The sequence below is a fragment of the Marmota marmota genome, unplaced genomic scaffold, assembly GCF_001458135.2.
Source record: "Marmota marmota marmota unplaced genomic scaffold, marMar, whole genome shotgun sequence".
Taxonomy (NCBI): Eukaryota; Metazoa; Chordata; class Mammalia; order Rodentia; family Sciuridae; genus Marmota; species Marmota marmota.
Window position 1 is genome coordinate 13,042,312 of NW_025999932.1, and position 16,221 is coordinate 13,058,532.

General features: G+C 40.9%; 1 protein-coding gene across 8 annotated transcripts in view; it reads right to left on the reverse strand.

Annotated features, from left to right (window-relative positions):
- Mbnl2 (muscleblind like splicing regulator 2) overlaps positions 1 to 16,221 on the reverse strand; it is a 151,131-nt gene that overhangs the window by 116,867 nt on the left and 18,043 nt on the right. The window lies entirely within an intron of this gene.

Sequence of the window (16,221 nt, forward strand, 5' to 3'; positions counted from 1 at the left end):
ATTGTCCTTACCCACATTTTCTCTCGCACTGGCCCAGCATACAGAATGCTGCTGCTGTGCCAAGACCCTGCCTAGTCACCGCGGTGCAGGGGTGGGAGCCACTGTGGCCCCGCCCTAGAAGGAGGGTCTCGCACTTTCTGAATGGAGCAGCTAAGGCTCCCGAGGCTGTCAGCAGAAACAGCTGCCCGGGGCCTGAGCGGCTATGAAGATGCTCCTTAGTAAGGCCACCCCACGGCCCTGGGTCCTCCACAGGTAGACACCCACTCTGGGCCACTTGGTCTCCCACTGCACAGAACCTCAGGGCGTTAACAGGTCTCTGCAGAGGGCCAGAGAAAACAGGCCTCCCTCTGGCCTGGTCCCCTGAGGTCTGGCCAGGGGTCTCTCCAGGTTTGTGATCAGTGACTGAGGACGTTCAGAGATGCTCTGCTGGAAGAACCTTCCAGCTCTTGGCCTGGTCCCACAGCCAGCCCCACCCCACTACCCTGCGGAACACAGGCACCCCAGCACAGAGGTGCTGTGGGACGTGGGGCTTGAAGGTGCTGAGGCTTCAGGAGACCTGGGACCCAGAAAGCCTCTAGCAGAAGACTCCCTGCCCCCAGCCCAGTATCTGACAAGGCAGAAAAGCCAAGCCCAGGCTGTAGGGCCCGGAGAGGCCGGTTTATTCAAACAAGAGTTTGTTTTGTTGTGGTTTCACTCACCTTAGAAGTAAAAATAAATAAATAAATGAATAAACCGATTTCCTGCCATACCTTTCCATGGCCATGGACGAGGAGTGACTCAAGCCACAAGCACACAGTGGCCTACAGAAATGGGTCTTTGTCAACGGCTGCTCTTATCTTCCAGGAAATTGAGCTATAACTGCTAGATATCGAAATCAACAACAAATATTTATGTGTTTAAAGCCCGAGCTCCAAGCAATAAAATAACCGTGGCAACAAAGTACGGATTCTATAACTTGTGAGCCCAGGGACACCCGGGCGTGGCCAGGCAACCCAGTGCCACCACGGGAGGCGGCAGCAGGGCAGCCAGTCCTCCCCGCGCCCTGTGCTCCTGGAACAGCTCCTTCTGTCGCCTCTCTGCCCAGACCAGGCCCTCCTCAGAGGCTAATCACCGCCCCCTCTGCCTCCCTGCTGCCACCACTTGTCATTATTTCTAAGCAACGTCACCCTGTGCTGTGTCACCATGGTAACAAGGGGCCACCACTTTGAGGAGTGCAACAGAGAAACAGGGAGAAAGGAAAATCCCAGCGACAGGCTATTCTGCTGGTGGCGAGCAGACTCTGGGATGGCGAGCACGTTTCTTCCCATTTTTTGGACAGGGAAACTGAGGGATGGGGCAATGCTCCCTAAATCCTGCCAAGGGAGGAGCATGATGTCAAAGCTGATGCCCATACCCCACGTAGGAGGCAAGCTCCTTATTTACATGGGTTTCCATTTCCACAAACACCCTGGGCCAATGCTTTGGATTATGGAGATGGCCAAGAAACCTTTAGACATCCATTTTAGCGTGCTCAGCACAACTACCATTACTAGCTATTTTGCAGGTTTTTTTTTTTTTGATGTTGTTGTTTTAAACACACAGTTCTTATTTAAATGTAAGTAGCTTTGCTTCTCAGGTCACTGCCCTGTGGACTTCATTCAATTCTGTAATTCCGGTCTACCCAATGCATTTCTTTCAAAAACATATTCGTTTCCCTTTAAGTTTTTTTTTTTTTTCAAGAGGCATACTGCTGAGCTGGAAAATTAATAACCTGGCATAACCTGCGATACCACCCTCAAGACAAACTCTCAAGTTACTTGTTCATTATTTCCAAAACGATTTTATCATCCAAGTTCCCACCTGCATACTTCAATTGCTCTTCTAAGGCTGCTAGTTCTTCAAACTGGTCTGACCTCTTTCTCTAAGAGAACCAATGGCTTGAATTAAACCAACCTGACAGGATAAAATGGGGGGTGGGGGGGGTGAATAGGTATAGTCTGAAAAATACCCCTTTCTGGTATGCAGATTATCACGAGGCTATTGACTTTGGAGCTTTGCATATTCTAATGGCTGAAATGTATTTTTTGTCATTAACTCTATGTATGAAAAAGCAAATTGATCATGCAATGATACATTTTGTATTTAAGCACTATTTTGCTAATACAGTCTCTTTTTCACTAAAGATGAAATGTGAAATAATTGTTATGATTAGAGTAAAAACTCTACATATGAATATAAATGACTTTTTTGGTCATTTTGCGGGGTGGGTACTAGGAATTGAACTCAGAGGCCCTTGACCACTGAGACACATCCCCAGCCCTATTTTGTATTTTTATTTAGAGACAGTGACTCACTGAGTTGCTTAGCACCTAACTTTTGTGAGGCTGGCTTTGAAATCACAATCCTCCTGCCTCAGCCTCTGGGATTACAGGCGTGTGCTACCGCGCCTAGCACATGGTAGTCTAAATGCCTTACTTAGGATTTAACAAAAGTGTGTCTCTAAAGGTGAAATGGCTGCTTACTTAAATCTATAGTGCTAAGAGTCAAGAGATGCCACTTAGACAGCCTTGAAATCTTAAGCAAGCCATTGAACTTGAAACTTCAGTTGCCTGGTCTCTACTAGGTTGTTGTTGAGACTCTAGCCGTATCCTGCAGATGGAGAAAAATTGGAAGACTTCCAGCAGAGCTGGGGTTTATATCATCCTCCTTTCTGGGTTCCCTGCCAGCTGTGGTAGAAAGATTGGAACACTGATAGTGGAAATTTTGGTTAAGACCATTTTAATAATCTCTGCCACATTTGGCAGGGATAGACGTTCCTGTCTGCCTCACTTTTTCCAGTAAGAATGACTCATCAGTTGCAAATATTTATCAAGTCTAATTCCAAGCTCTTCGCCATGCCAGTGGCTTTAACCAAATCCAGCCAATAGGCATGCCAAAGCTTCACTCCGCTTCAAATAATGGTCCCATTTAAAAAATAAATAAATAAGAATAAACCTCCATGTCCCCCAGCTGGCCATTATAAGGACTCTGTGTGACCAGTCTTAAGCTGAGGCTTAGGCTTCCTCTGTAACTTCCTTCAGAAAGGGAAGCATATTACAATCAAAGGTGTGGGAATGAGCATGCTGTGGGTGCATTATAGGTGCTTCATAGATCATTAATCATTAACTCAGCTGACCTCTCTCTCCATCCAAGCACAGTTAGCTCATCAGGTCCTCAGCAGTTTCTAGAATGAAAGGACAAATGCATGTCTTTTTCCAAAGTGGTCAAGTGTAAGATGTCAGGGCCACAAGGCTGCCCTTTGGGAGGAGCTGGAAACAGAGAGAGCGGATAGACAGGACTGTGCTGGTTCCTTCACAGGCCCGAGCTGGCGGGGAGTGCTGGGAAGAGTCACTGTTCCTCTCCAGGCCTCACCCACCCCCCCACCCCCGCACTTAGAAGATGACCCTGGACCAAGCAGCGGTTTGAGGCGTGAGTGGCCACACAGCCCTTTCTGGAAGCATCAATTCTACTTAAAAAGTTGATGGTGGTAGATAATTCAAAATTTATTTTATTTTTTACAGTAAACAAATATAATGGAGTAGAAAGGAAGATTTAGAAGACTTCTGGTGGTTAAATAAGGAGACTTCTGGTAATTCTTCTAACCCTGAAGAGTCCTCCTCCTCTCGGAAATACAGAACAATGGGGAACCAAGGCCCCCCACCTTGGACATGCTAGGAATTCTGCTCCTGGCGTGGTGGAGGGAGGCCTGAGGGTGAAGCCCAGGCCTCAGGAGCCCTGGCTTTGTTAACCTGCAGCAGAGGCACAGGGTTCATTAAGACTAATGATCTCGTCTGAATCACTAACCCTCCTCGGAGAAGAAAATAATGCTCTGCAGAGCTAATCATCTGAAATGACCACAGAGTACACTTTGGATGTCGTGCCACTTTTGAGACTGGAAAATCCAATGTACTGATTTATTTACTGGAAAATACATAAATTGGCTGTTTATGTCACTGGAAAGCAGTGTTCATGCCACTGAAAATGTGTTTTTCCTCACATTGTTTTAGGAAATCCATCGACTATTAACTATTTTTTTCTTAAACATTGACACTCTGAGCGAGGATAAGACAGTCCAAAATGCAAATTGAGAATTGTAGAGGCTCTTAGATCCCTAAAACCATAAGAATCAAATATAAAGGCAGAGTGGGAGAGCCAGGTTTCAGGTCCAAGGAAGTCAAAAGGCAAGTTCCAATCAGATGTTTGGATTTTAAAAAGTTTCTTTGATTTTCAGCAAATACTTTTGAGAGATGATTTTACAGAAAAAGGATGTTAATGACAATGAGTTTTGTTTTAACTGAAAACTTTACAACCAGAATTTCCATGACTCAGTTTCGTAATATTGCTGAATAGTTCCTTTTCAATCACGGTGTAACAAAGTCTTACATCACGCATCAAAAATTCAATTCAAGGGGGCAGGAATGATGGTGGAATGAGTTAGACATCATTACCCTAAGTACATGTACACAAATGGTGTGAAAATACTTTGTGTACAGTCAGTGAATTGAAAAATTGTGCTCCATATGTGTTTAATATGAAGTGAATTGCTTTCTTCCCTCATGTATAACAAATTAGAATAAATAAATAATTTAATAAAAATTCAATTCAATCATCATTTACAGAATTTTTGGTGAAAATTATCAGTTTATTTTATAAGGAGAAATCGGAAATTTTAACAAATTTGAAAATAAGTTAGTGTCATTTTAATCCAAATGTCTACATGCTTCTTACTTGGCACCATCTAATAGTTAAAGTTTTATGTGTTGGGGGAAAAAAATTACTGTAAATTCCTAAGGAAAATCTCACACATTTTCTAGAATATAAACTTCCAAAAAATCCTATATTACCATTTCTAGGACAAGTATTCATAAGTATGGTGTTATTGTCTCAAGGGAGAAACTTTGCCACTATTTTGTAAAGAAAGAATTTGCTAAAGTATTTTTTTTTTTTAATGAATCAGGAAACTACTAAGCCTGAAACATGCTGATCTCTCCGCATTGACCCATACAGCTCCAAACTTGCCTAAAGGAGAAACCTTGACAAGAATAAAAGAAACTGGAGAGGACTTTGGTAATGAAGGAGCAGGACTCAGTCTGAGTTAGTCCCTTCAAAGGTATCTCTATCGCAAAGGATCAAGTTTTAATGCATAAGGATAGCATCTGAACATAACAAGAATTTAATAAGTACATACATTTTCACTAGACAGCATTTATTCAAGCCATGAACATTTATGGATGAAATTATGTGAACAGAACTGTGTGTCCCAAATAAGGTTAGGCTGAGGCTTTAGGGTTGGGACTATATTTGTTAAAGTCTTTGTTTTAAGCATAGGGCTCAGTATATATTTGCTAAATACGTAAATGATGAATGGATAGTTGGATGGATGGGTGGTTGAAACAAATAAAAATAAAGGTTTTGATTTTATTCCAAATTTATATGTCCAAGTCAAATTTTCTCTAAGCATGAAATTTATATGCAACCAGTCTTAAATGTACTACACTGAAGTTTTTTTTTAATAACACAAAACTAATACTTATGAAAGGTATAAGCGTTTCAGATTTCAGTTAGTGACATGAAAAATCTGCTGCTGGTCCCTATTATTACTTTAAAATTCTCTTGGGGAAACTTGAATTCACGACAGGATATAAAATATGGACAGACCTTCATCACAACCATTATTTTTGAGAATATTCTGAAGACAAAGCTATTCAAACTTTTCAAAAAGTCAAGAAACGGGGCAGCTGATAACATTAATATGTAATAGGAATACAGACCATAACTACTGGAAAAGAGGATAAATGTTATCATTCTCTTCAGATGATATGATTATACATCCTGAAAATTCAAGAGAATTAAATTTAATCTTCACAAGGAAAAAGTAAGCTCTGTTAAGTTGCTAGAAATGAGATAAGTGAATAAAGTTAAGGAGAACCAGTAGTTTTCTAGTAATAATCAGGTAGGATACAAAAGAGAAAAAGAGCTCATTCACAAAATAAAACAGCTATGAATAATGCTAACTTAAAATGTATTGGACAAGCTTAAATATTAATAACTTTACTTAGAGATATAAAGTAATATTTGAATAAAATTGAGATGTATGTGGAGATTGGAATCCTTCTTTTCCTCTCTGGTGCTGGGGATGGAACCCACGGCCTCAGGCATGCTGGACAGGCCTCTACCACTGACCTATACTCATGGCCCCCCATTCTGGTCATTTAAAAAATTAGTGCTTATTCAATTAATTTGTAGATTGAAAATGGGTTGTAATAAAAATCTCAAAGAGAGTTTTTTATTGTTCGGGAGGTTGATATAAGTAGAGGGAAGAAATTGAAAAATGTTTTTGACCTTTTGCTGAAAGAAGGAACAGATGAGAAGAGAGCACATGTTTTCTGGGAAAGAACCACAATATGTGAGGTTGGTCTTATGCATCTGGACGCATGTGCTGTTGGTCTGAAACAACTAAAACCGCAGCCTGTTACTGCCGAAGGAATAGACAGATAAGTCAGTGGGATGAACTAAAAATTTCTTGACAGAGGTCTCCATATGCATAGGGACTTACTTAGATGGTAAAATAACAAAAGCTCCATGTGGAGAAAGATGCTTTCTTCAGTAAGTATTATGTGCAAAGCTGGATAAAATAGAGACTAAATTAATATATAAACTCAATTTGTGCCATTGCAGTTGACTCACCAACTGATTAAAAAGACAACTCACAAAAGGACAAAAAAAAAAATCTTTCACTGATAATAGTAACACATGTCCCTAAAAAAATAAGAAATAAAATGCAAAGAAGAATGACATAAAGGTCAATCTTCAAAGTCTCTAATATATTTTAAAAGTTTCTGACTTTTTGATATAATGTCAATTTGAGCAAAAGGAGCCATCGAACTTTTCCCACAAAATCCCCAGTGGAAAGAAAACTTCAAGCGATTATAGAAACAAGGAAATGTATCAGACACAAGTGTTAATATGCTTCTGGTTAAAGAAAACCTCTATACTTTGCCCAGCAGCTATATCAAATAAAAAAACCATCAATCCGAGGGTACTTCTCCCCTGTGCAGAGGAGACAGCCATAGCCAGGAGGCTTGGCTGAGCTGCATGCTGGACATCAGGCTAAGCAAAGGAAATGTTAGGTAGACAGAGGTGAGTCCTGTAAGAACAGGCAAGGACGGGACATCCGTCTGATGGACATCACAGCCAGCATTTCCTCCACGCCACCCTGACGCTACTGAACCACTGAACAAAGCCCAATTCACAACAAGGAGTCTTCTAAGCAAGGCATCACTGAGAAATTGGAAGAAAACAACAGAGTGGGCTGAGAGGGCATAAGAGAGAGTCAGAAGTAAGTGCGGTTGGTGGACATAAGAAAGAAAGGGAGGAAACCAGGGTTTCCATAGCAGAATGAAAACCTGAGTTTGATTCAGTAAGATGCACTATCAGTGTTCAAAGTGGAATCGACGAGGTGGGGACTACGCCTGGGACATCCTGGTGGACGCACTAGAGAGAAGTATGGAAAGAGGTTAAAATGATCTGAGAACTACTGACAGACATGGAGGTCAGAAAACAAAGGTCCAAACTGAGAATTGTTAAGGCTCCTGGGGAGAAAAACAAACAAACAAATGAAGAAATGAAATGGAAGCAATAATCAAGAGATAAGTTATAGAAATCGTGAGAAATTCAAAAAAGAACAGAGAAAGAAGATCCAAAGAAGTTTCCAGAACTTGGGTGAAGTCACTGAGAAGTGCTGCAAAGCTGAGCCCTCCTAGCAATCCCCAAGAACAAGGAGGATCTCCAAGAGTGGTGAGCCCTCCCCCCAAAGCAGTTAACCACACTCAAGCTGGTTGGTTTCCAGTATCTCTTTTGTAGCCCAAAGGATGAAAAGCCGACAGAAAAAAAAAAAATCTGTGAAATTTTGAGGGAGAAACTTAATATTCCACACAATCTACTCAGTTATATTACATTTCCTACATAAAAATGAAAAATATTTCAGATCTGTAAGGGATTAAAAAAAAAAAACTGCAATTCCCAAGAACTCATTTTGAGGGATTTATCCTAAAAAGGGGTACAGAGTTAGAAATGGGATTAAATATTTTGTGTCAAGATGCTAATCACAGCATAATTTAAAAAAAATAAACAATTAGAACCAATGTGAAACAAGAAATGCTGAAATAAATTATGTATCATCATATTGTCAGATCTTTAAGACTATTTTTTCTGGCTGGGGTTGTGGCTCAGTGGTAGAGCACTTGCCTAGAAAGTGCGGGGCCCTGGGTTCGATCCTCAGCACCACATAAAAATAAGTAAATAAATGTATTTAAAAAAATTTTTTTAAATTTTTCTAGCAATGTTGAATGTCAGGTCTATGTGCTTATCATCTGACATTAAATAGCATGCTTTTTTCTTAAGATAGTGAAGATTTTTATCATCATAAAATAAACTAAAACAAAAAGCGTTTAAGACAAAAATTCTAAAAATGTCCCCTGGGCTTTTATGTTTAGGAACATGTTATTTCCTCCTTTAAAACTGAACAATAGGTCAAATGTTAGTACAATCAAGGGACATGGTTCATAAATGTGTATGCACTTTCCAGAAGGAACATCCTCCAATGCGAGAAAGTACAGAAACAGGCAATCACGTTATTTTACAAAGTCTGGATGTACTTCTGTTGCTGGGGCCTGTGCTCACTGGAACATTACACGAGGCCTATTGTATCTCATGAACTGTTGTCCAAGTTGTGAATCAGAAAGGACGCGTTATTGAAAAATAACTTCCTAGGTAAGATCCAGTTTAATATTTAAACAACTTGATCACAAGTTGAACTATTCCAACTCACAGTAAGTGGGTTGTGGTGACAGAGGGCTGGCCAACTTCTAAGAAAGGAGATTAAATAAAAGAATGAATAGGGAGACAATGGCTTGCAAACTGTAGCTTTCTAATAATAGTAAAATTTGCATGACACTTTTCATAGCCTTGGCATAAAAATGTTAAATTATAACAGCTTATTATTGCTTCTAATAATAAAACATAACCTCTATAAAATTAACCAGTAAGGCACCCTAAGTGACAGTTTGCATGTTACATTAAGGCTTTTGCTCCACATTCTCTCCACCTCCTTTGATTTCATAGGATTTTAGAAGAAAAGAGGGATTGTAAGAAAACACTTCTCTTAATTTTATTATTATTATTATTATTTTATTTGTGTGTGTGTGTGTGTGTGCGCGCGCGCACATGTGTGTGGTTCTGGGGATTGAACCCAGGGCCTTGTGCATCCCAGGCAAGTGCTCTATTGCTGAGTTAGGACCCCAGCCTGATCTGATTATTCCCAACAGCAATACTGAGCATGGAATTTCTTTGCATGTTCTGAACAGAGATACTGGGCCACGGCTTGGTCCCTTGGAGGATGCTTAGTACGTATTTTTGGAATGGTTGGCTAAGGTTTGGGGTGAAATAAGAGTCTGTGATATCAGGGGCCTATAATCACTGTCTCAGGCTTTAACCAGCTCAGCTATTCATAACCACGCACCAAGAGCCTCAACCATGACTGTGAAATATTATGAAAAGTAAATTGTTATGCAAAGAGTAAATAATTACATGTTAAATCCAGCAGTAATAAATAGGGGAAGGAATATTTGCCAAGAAACATAGTTGCTAGTGTAGCATAAAAACACTAAACCAGAAAGAGGCCCTCTGATGGTAAATTAGTTTAAGGTTAAAACAGATGATAAAGGATTTACCCAATATGCTTTGATTCGGGCTAAATGTTTTGTGGATTTAAGTAAACCTATTCGGGGTGGTAAAATTCACAGAGTTCTTAATTAGGCTGCAGACTCCAATATGAACTGCTTATGAAGCTGTTTAACATAAAAATGATGCCACTGAACCAAAATGTGCGTTAAAATATAGTGTAAGTGACATTGTTAATTAATGCACCATTCTGCTCTTTTTGACTGCTTAATGAATAAACAGAAGAAAACATCCAGAGTTCTAAGCAGTTTTAATACCAGCCACACTGGCGCCTTCACAGCCGTGACATTTCACCCTGGAACACGTGTGCTGATGCTCTGGGCTGCATCGTTAGCTTCCATCAACAGAGAGAGGAAAGGTATGGGAGAGACAGAGCCATCTCTGAGAGCAGAGGAAGAGCGGCAGAAACGCCAGAGTTCAAAGTTAGCAGTCTCTGTCCCAGGTCTCAGAGCACCGCTCTGGTGTCCTGCTTTGAAATGGATCAAAGAACCACTTGGAATTTTAAAAATCACGGTAGCATCCCATTTTAAAGGAAAACAAAACAAAACGAAAGAAACAAAACTTTCGTCTGTTTCCTCCAGGCTTTTATATTATACATACAGCTCGGATTAAGATGCTTGTTCCTCTCAGCACCTTGGGAAGAAAGAAATAAAGCACATTGCCTTTTAAATGAATCATCTTTCTAAAGAAACATGCTAGGCAATCTTAGAGCTCTTTTCATATCTTAATTAAACATTTTAATGTAATTATTATTACTAATATCATCAGCTGGTATTTACGTAGAATTTCATACAGTGAATAAAGGGCTGCTAGCATGCATTATCTCCTTAAATTTCAGAGGTAGACAGCAGGTACTCAACAGATTGGTTTTGAGACCATCCGTCGGCACAGTAAGAAAGAATTCCAATTACTACTTTGATCATTTAGGCCACTCAACACTTTCTTCCCAAGATTACCAGGATTGGGTCTCATTGTGACCCCATAAGTGATTCAGATTCACGGTTGCCCCTGTGCTATTTACAGAACAGCAATAAGTATATTAAGAAAATCTGCTGGCTTTGTGACCAAGCTGACTATAACCAGCTCATAAAGCCGATATCTGTGTCCTTCAGCAGGAAGGAAAGAGCCCGTCTGGGGAGCCTGTCCCAGAGTGTGGCTCACTACAATAGGTCTCTTTTTCTGTACAGGGTCAAAAATTCAGCAGAGAAATTAATAAAAAGCCTTCTGAGAGAGAGAAAGAGAGAGGAGAAAGCCTCTACCACCAGCCCCCTTCCCCTCTCCCACCAAAAGGCAGAGCCTGAGAATTCTAGAAACAGGAATTTATTCACAGTGGTTAACTAAGAGCAGACTTCCTCTGAGTTAGTTCAATTTACATCCTGTATGAAATGGCAGGACTATTCTGGATTCTTACACACACTGTTGGTTTTATTGAATACTTAGGTCTTTATCTTCCTATAAAATTTTCCCCTTTCTAGGTTTTAGATAATTCTTTAACATAAAGAATAGGCATTCTTTTGGAAATAAGAAGGCAAAGTGGTTTGCAATAAATGTCTGAAGCTCAGTAGGCGTTTGCCCTGTGCGTGTGTGTGTGTGTGTGTGTGTGTGTGTGTGCAAGAGAAACAATAGTAGCCAACATTCCTGGAGGGCTCTTAAAATGCTAAAGTTCTTGAATTCCTATTAGTCAATACAGAAAACATCACTGCCTGAGTCCTGTTTAAAAGTTGGGACAAGTGGCATATGTTTAAATTCTAAACTCTGAAGAGAAATTTCAGCAAATTTTAGAAACTGATTCTAACTTAAGCTCCACACTGAACTAACCTCATTTTTCTTTTCCATAAAATGGGACAATGTTCCACATCTCTCAGGCAGCTGGGAGCATTACATAGGGAAAAAAAAAGTTTTTTGAAAGTAAATGTCAAAGTACCTAGAACATGATAGATGCTTCCAAGGCCTCCGCCCATTCCTCCGTAGATGCATTATCTATTATTTTACTTCAAGATAATAATAATAATAATGATAATAATAATAATACTCTATGGACTTGGTCCTGCATTTCAAATTTATTTTAGTGGATGGAAATAAGTATTTATTCCTTTTAATTCAAAAACTACAGTAATAATTACATTTGAAATTGAAAGAAAATATTCAAATATTTCCATGCGACAACCCCCCCTGCCCACAGATAACACATTTGAGAAAGAAAAGAGGTAAAATAACTTTCCTCAAACTTAGCATAAACAAAAAGGCATTTTACATAGCCACCTTTAGTAAATTCAGTTTAATATTGTTACTTAGGGACTAAATGAATTAAGACAGCTAAATGGCTACCATTCTTGTAGAACTTTGAACTGTTGGATTTTGGAGACACCTAGAAACTGTGTTACAGAAACATAGAAATCATTATTGTTTTGTAGAGGGATGAGGATGATTTGGGAGAATCCTAATTTTGTGAGGGTTTGGAAGGGCCTTTGCCAAGGGTAGCAAATGCGTGCCATCTGGTCCTCCCGGATCTTGCTACCACGGCAGGCATCACTAATTGATCCCAGTACTTTTTTCCCTGTGAGCTTAGACTTGGCACTGGAGAATTTCCCAAAAACGTTTCCAGGCAGGCAGCCACCACTAACCGATCAGAATTCCCTTCTGAGTTGAAACCACCCTCAGATTAGGCCAAAGTTTACCTTTGTGCTCTTTATGAAATGAGAGAGGGTAAGGGGCATGCTTGCTGAATAAATTGACAGTCTTAACATAATTCTAGTGGTAATATTTACCCTACTAAGGAGTCCAAACTTCTCAGGATTTTCATTACCATTCATTTAGATATAAATACTTCTGATACTACTTATAAATCCTTCTTATCTCTTCATTAATAAGAGCTTCTTAAGGGTCATTATTGGATAAAATACCCTTGGCCAGTTCAAATTGCTGTATGTCATTATAATTAATAAAACTGTACATCTTTATGAATAGTCTATAATTCAGGCTCTTTAGTAATTAGATTAAAATGAAGTTTTATTATACTTCAATTTCATTTTCTATAGTCACAGGGAAATGGAAGCCTACCCTAGTGCCGATCTGGTGTATCTCTCACCCAGAGAAGCTTCTGTTTTTACGGGCAGTGTAAAGATGTACCCAGAACTGATTTCTTCAAAACAAGCCCCGTGAAACAAATGTCTGATTCTTTGGCCAGCATGCACCAGCAGCAAAACAAACAGGCCATTATATGAGTGGCAAAGAATGAGATTACAAAGTCAATGAGGGACAAGGCGCTTTATCAGTTGGTCTACATTGTAAAACAAAGGTACAAAAGCGCCGTTAATACATGAAAAAGTCAAAGAGTTTCATGGTTTTCAGTGAACTTCGAAGGTCTGGGGAATCATCCTGCATATGAGTGGACTTTTCACTACCTGTTTCCGTATTTCTCTAAGCAGGTGACATATTTTCCTTAGCTTTTCTGATCTTGATCTATTCAGTGGTATTATCGGGCACTGGCCTAGTTTTCCCTCTATGTCCTCCAATTTGTTGCTCTCAAAATTACAGCCTGTGTGTAATCAGGACATCTACAAAAATCACAATGTTTGAAATGCAAGAAAACACAAATATGTTGCAGATATTTTATGAGTTTTTTTTTAATTTAAATTTTTGAATGTTTGATACAATTTGACATAAACTAAATAGAAGAATCACTTTGGAAATTTACAAGAATTTCTATGACCTAATCCCGTAAATTAGCCTTTTAAATATGAGGAATTTTGAAACCACCCTTACTCAATGTCATGTGAGATGAATCGCTTTTTTATTCAGTCATTTTTAGCTGTCAGGGAGGGTAAAAATCTGTCCACACTGTGGCCCAGAATGAGGGCATGTTTCCCTTTTCTTTGCCTTTTTGATGCTGTGGAAGACAGAAGTGTAGGCAGAGCCTGCAGAATACATGGAGAAGTTCTACTCCACCCTTCTTTCCCTGCTGCTCCTGAAGAATGGTCTCAAAGCAAGATCCATGCTGAAGAATAAAAACTGCAGCCACCCAGCCCTTCCCATGCTGAATAAAATAGCCTTGGTTCTGCACATCCGCATTATGATATTTACTGGCAAACTGAACTGTCAATTCATGTGGTTTTCCCTCAAAGAGGAAAGGAGTAAGCCAGAAAGAAAACTGTTCAATGCTCAATTGCCTGTTAGTTTTAGTTTATAGATAACTTGATAAGCCTCAGAAACTACTAATTAGAAAGAACATGCTAATTAGGAGACTGTGAGATTGTGACACCCTTCTCCCCTTTCTTGCTGGCTGCCATTCAGGGCAACCTCCAAGGCTCAGTTCCAATGTCTCTTCTTGGAAAATCATTCTCAACCCTGTCCCTGGACCCTTGACCCCAAAGAGCCACTGCTGCCCTCCCTGACCCTCGCGTCCTCCTATTCCACTGTCCTCACCTCCTTGAGGTTGACCTTGTGGCTGCAGTGTCTGTCAAGGGCTAGATGAGGAGCCAAGTGAGCCCAGAGCCAGGCGGATGCATCTCTGCAGCCCGGACCCAGAACAGCATTTGGTACCTGCTGGCTGTTCACTTCAGGTTTGTTGACTGACTAAATATATGAACCATAAGAAACATCGGGACCTAGACTGTTTCACTCTCCAGGGTAAACAGAAAATCCATCCACCTAAACCACAATGGAACTTGATATGCTCAAGCACGGTCTTTTGATCAGTTTTCCCTCCTGCATCCACTGTCCATGTCCATCACTGGCCACAGCTGCAGACAGTCATTTGGGGGAGGATCTGGGAGGGTGTGACTAAGATGGTGACATTGTGCCATGCCAAAGCTTGGGGGTGAGGCACAGTCAGCGGGCAAGATGGCGCCTCCTCAGCAGGAGCACTTCTTCTCAGCCTCCTTAGCCTGCTTTCCTGTTTCCTTTCCCAGCACCATATTCAGAGGTTGATGTCAGTGGAAAATGACTCTCCATCATGTATGCCAGTTTTAGTAGCATCCCCACAAGATCCAAGCTTAACTGTACTCAAACTGTCAATCAAGCAACATAAAGGAGGAAAAAAAAATCAAGTCCTGCTCAATCCAAACTTGTTTAAGACTATTAGATACCCCCAGCCCCTGAAATAAGAGCTCCAAGGACCCAGGAATTCCCCGTTTCTTATTACATTAACTGGCATGTATACTCTTCTTCTGTATCTTAACATCCCTGGGGGCTGGGGATGTCTCTGTGCTTCCCATGTAGCCCAGGACAAGCAGCAGACACCAAGCAGTGCCCTGCAAAAGCCAAAGCTCATGGTCAGAGTGCTGATATTGATATTGTCTGGCTGAGGGCCTGGGAGTTAAACCCCTCAGAGCCAATCAAAGGGCCTCATCGGTTGACCTGACCCCCACCAGGGAACCTAAAAGGCTCTGCAGAGGAGTGGCCTAAAGTGCACAGGGCTAAACTCAGGGGGCTGCTGGACCCTACAAATGTCTATAAAGAGTGCAAGAGCCAAGTGCCTGCTCTCCACTCTTTCCTAGATCCAAATACCCTAAAGTACAAGGAAAAACATGAACTGCCTTTGGGGTTCCCAAGATAGTCTGTAATCAAGGTTTCTGGAAGTCTAGGAATGTTGGTATGATTTGCTAAAATCCTCCCCACTTCCTAGCAGCTAAGCCTGGGTTGAGGGAGACACCTCTGGGTTGTGGGCACAGGCCCAGCCTTTCCTTGTAGCTTCAGAGGAGGCATCGGAAGTGTCCTGAATCAGGCAATTTCCTTTCCGAGGAACCCCATGTGTGTACACAATAAGAGCTCATTTCCTTCCATTGGCTTTTGTTTGAGCAGTTTCCTTTGATAAAGGATGTACTCCACTCTCCTCCGCAGTTATCTAAATCCAGGCATCCTTCGAAATTCAATGCAAGGCCTACTCCAATGGGAGTCACACCCACCGGCCTAACTAGCATCCTCTCCCTCCTTCCCACCCTAGATTAAGCCTGAAGTGCTGACGGCCCAATACAAACAGCGTCAGTCTCAGGCTTCTCCCTTGGCTTTTGCTGTGTGAGCCTTTGTATGTGCCCGCACACGTGTGTCTGCACACGCACATGTGCGTGGGAAAGCGATATGCATATGTATGGTTTAACTTCTCCATTTGATTGCTGGCTGCCAATCATTTTTATTTTTCTTCCTTTCCACAGCATCAGGGTACTAGACACAAGATTTTAATCAATACTGTCTGAATGGAGGGGCTGAGCCATTGGAAGACGATTCACAAAGGCCTGGAAGATCTGCAGATATATTTTGATTGAGATTACAGAGTATCACACATTTCCCTTTTCCCTCCCTCCTCTATTTTTGAGTTTTTCGCTTTTCTATTCTTATTTCTCCCTGTGTGCTGATCAAACAGACTCTAGACCGCAGTTCTTTCCTCTTGTTTGTGTGTGACCCAAATCTCATGACCCAGAGCTCCAGCAAACACCTAACTTGTGAAAATATCTCTGCTGCTGA